Source organism: Triticum dicoccoides, chromosome 1A, assembly GCF_002162155.2.
Source record: "Triticum dicoccoides isolate Atlit2015 ecotype Zavitan chromosome 1A, WEW_v2.0, whole genome shotgun sequence".
Taxonomy (NCBI): Eukaryota; Viridiplantae; Streptophyta; class Magnoliopsida; order Poales; family Poaceae; genus Triticum; species Triticum dicoccoides.
Window position 1 is genome coordinate 136845174 of NC_041380.1, and position 4130 is coordinate 136849303.

A 4130-nucleotide genomic window follows, 5' to 3' on the forward strand; every position below is an offset into this window, starting at 1 on the left:
AGTCAATGGGCCTCGGGGGCCCCTCCCGGGCCTCCCGGGCCGGCGGCGATGGCGAAGTGGGGCGGGGGCGCGGCGAATGGCAGCGCGCCACGTGGCGGCGACGGGGCGGACCGGACACGTCCGCCGGCAGTGGTTTTGTCCGGCGGCGGCGGGTGGAGATGGATCTAGGGTTTTCGGGAGGAAGGAGAAGGAGATTTTTGGGGTGTCTTTAAATAGGCATAGAGGGAGCTAGGATAGTCCAAATGAGGTGCGGTTTTCGGCCACGCGATCTTGATCGAACGCTCTAGATGATGGAGAGGGTTATGGTAGGTTTTGGTCCAACTTGGAGGGGTGTTGGGCTGCAACACACACGAGGCCTTTTCGGTCCCTCGGTTAACCGTTAGAGTATCAAACGAAGTCCAAATGATACGAAACTTGACAAGCAGTCTACCGGTAGTGAACCAAGGCCGCTTGGCAAGTCTCGGTCCAATCCGGAAATGTTTAAACCCCACACACAAAAGAAAGCTAGAAATGACCACCAGAGGAGAACGAAGCGCCAGAATGCAAAACGGACAATGGGGAAAATGCTCGAATGCATGAGATGAACACGTATACAAATGCAATGCACATGATGACATGATATGAGATGCATGACAACAATAACAACACACGGAGACAAAAACCCGAACCCGAGAAAATAAAATAACTTAACGCCGAAAACGGCAAGAGTTGGAATACAAATTGGGAAAGTCATATCCGGGGTGTTACAACACTCCACCACTACGAAAGGATCTCATCCCAAGATCTAGGACTGAAAGAACACCGGGTACTCAGAACGGAGGTGATCCTCGCGCTCCCAGGTAGCTTCACGGTCGGAATGGTGTGACCACTTGACTTTGAGGAATTTGATTGACTTGTTGCGAGTCTTGCGTTCAGTCTCTTCAAGAATAGCAACGGGGTGCTCACGATAGGAGAGATCTTTTTGGAGCTCAATGTCCTCGAAGTTGACGGTGCGGTCAGGAGTCTTGAAGCACTTCCGAAGCTGAGAGACGTGGAACACATCATGAACATTTGCAAAGTTTGAAGGAAGCTCGAGTTGATAGGCGAGATCGCCTCTCTTGCTGATAATCTTGAAAGGTCCCACATATCTGGGGGCAAGCTTCCCTTTGATACCGAAGCGACGAGTACCTTTCATAGGAGAGACGCGGAGGTAAACATGATCTCCGATCTCGAAAGCCAAATCACGGTGCTTACTGTCATAGTAGCTCTTTTGGAGGGATTGGGCTGCTTTGAGGTTATCTTGAATGACTTTGCACATCTCCTCTGCCTCTGTGATTAAGTCATTTCCCAAAAGTTGACGTTCACCGGTTTCAGACCAGTTGAGAGGGGTACGGCACTTCCTGCCATATAGAATTTCAAATGGGGCCTTGCCCGAACTTGCTTGAAAACTGTTATTGTAGGAGAATTTAGCATAAGGAAGACAATCCTCCCACTTCATGCCGAAGGAAATCACACAAGCCCTGAGCATATCTTCAAGAATCTGGTTGACACGCTCGACTTGACCGCTAGTTTGAGGATGGAAAGTTGTGCTGAAGCGGATGTTGGTGCCCATGGCCTTCTGAAAAGAATCCCAAAACTTGGAGGTAAAGATGCTGCCACGGTCTGAAGAGATCACCTGTGGAATACCGTGCAGAGAGATAATCCGAGAGGTATAGAGCTCCGCCAATTGAGCTGCAGTGATCGACTCTTTGATAGGCAGAAAGTGAGCCACTTTGGTGAGTTTGTCGATGACAACGAATATAGCATCATTGCCACGTTTGGACTTTGGAAACCCAGTCACGAAGTCCATTTTCAATGTGGTCAAACTTCCATTCTGGAATGGCAAGCGGTTGGAGGAGACCAGCTGGCCTTTGGTGTTCTGCCTTCACTCTTCTGCAGACATCACATTCATTCACGAATTGAGCAATCTCGCGCTTCATTCGAGTCCACCAATAAGCCTGCTTGAGGTCCTGATACATCTTCGTACTCCCAGGGTGGATGGAGAGGAGAGAATTGTGAGCCTTGTTCATGATCACTTTACGGAGGTCACCTTTGGGTACAACAATACGATCCTCGAAGAAGAGAGTATCCTTGTCATCAAGGCGGTAGCACTTGTACTTGGGTTGACTCTTGGCAATCCCAATCTTCACCTTTTTCACCATAGCATCAAGAAGCTGGGCTTGGCGAATATGGTCTTCCAAGGTAGGAGAGACTTGAAGGTTGGAGAGGAAACCTTCAGGAACAACTTGCAGGTTAAGTTTGCGGAAAGCTTCACAAAGCTCGGGTTGATAAGGCTTGAGAATAAGACTGTTGCAATAAGCCTTTCTGCTCAATGTGTCAGCAATCACATTGGCCTTGCCTGGAGTATACTCGATACTCGGATTATACTCTTGAACCATTTTGACCCATCGAGTTTGCCTGAGGTTGAGATTAGGCTGAGTGAAGATGTACTTGAGATTCTTGTGGTCAGTGAAGATGTCCACTTTTCTTCCCAATAAGAGATGTCTCCAAGTCAAAAGAGCATGCACAACTACCGCCAACTCGAGATCATGAGTGGGGTAGTTCTTCTCATTAGGCTTCAACTGGCGAGAGGTATAAGCAACAACTTTCTTCTCTTGCATCAACACTGCGCCAAGACCTTGGAGAGAGGCATCACAAAAGACCTCGTACGGCTTGGATTCATCAGGCGGAGTCAGAACTGGAGCAGTGATCAATTTCTCTTTCAAAGTGTTGAAAGCAATGTCACACTCCGGAGACCAAACGTACTTGACGTGCTTCTGGAGAAGATTTGAGAGAGGCTTCACGATCTTAGAAACGTTTTCAACGAATCTTCGACAGTAGCTTGCGAGACCGAGGAAGCTGAGGAGTTGCTTCACGTTCTGAGGAGGTTCCCAATTCACAATTGCAGACACCTTCTCAGGATTCACCGCAATGCCCTTGGCAGAGATGATATGACCAAGAAAAAGAACCTCATCGAGCCAAAATTCGCACTTGGAGAACTTGGCGTAGAACTGGTGTTCCCTCAACTTATCGAGTACCAAACGCAAGTGCTTGGCATGATCTTCCTTGTTCTTCGAGAAAACCAGAATGTCGTCGAGATAGACCAAAACGAAGTCATTGGTGTAGGCGTTGAAGATGAAGTTCATCATGCGAGAGAACGTCGGAGGAGCGTTGACGAGGCCAAAAGACATGACAGTGTATTCGTATGAACCATAGCTTGTTCTGAAAGCCGTCTTGGGAATATCTTGCTCATGGATTCGAATCTGATGATAACCCATACGGAGATCAAGCTTGGAGAATACTTGGGCACCTTTTAGTTGTTCGAACAGCTCGTTGATGTTGGGAAGTGGGTATTTGTTCTTGATGGTCTTCTTGTTCAATGGACGGTAATCAACACAAAGTCGGTCCATTCCATCCTTCTTCTTCACAAAAAGAACACCACAACCCCACGGAGAAGAACTAGGCCGGATGAGACCCATTCTTTCTTGAATATCGAGTTGCTTCTTCAGCTCCTTCAACTCTTCAGGTCCGAGCTTGTAAGGACGCTTGCACACTAGTTCCGTACCAGGACCAAGATCAATAACGAATTCAACTGGCCGGTGCAGAGGCATTCCTGGAAGCTCTTCTGGAAAGACGTCTTGATATTCGCAAACGACTGGCATTTGCGAGATAGCATCGAGTTCACCCTTCTCATTGAGAGAAAACAGACGGATAGTATCATCACGAGCGGCAAAGACAATTACATCCTCAGACGAATGAGTCAATTGAATCTGCCTGGCTGCACAGTCAAGATGTGCCTTGTGCTTAGAGAGCCAATCCATCCCGAGAATAAGATCAATATCCGAGTTGCCAAGAACCATAGGAGAAGAAAGGAACTTGTAGTCACCCAAGGTGATAGTAACGTCCGGAGCCATCATTTTAGTGTTCATGAACAAACCCGGAGAAGAAACCGCTATCGGCTTAGGCAAATCAATAGTATGCACATAATGCATGGATGCAAAAGGCTTCGATAAAAATGATAAAGATGCACCAGTGTCAAAAAGAACTCTTGCGGGAATATCATTAACAGGAAGGTTACCCATGATGACATCTGGTGAGTCCTCTGCCTGAGC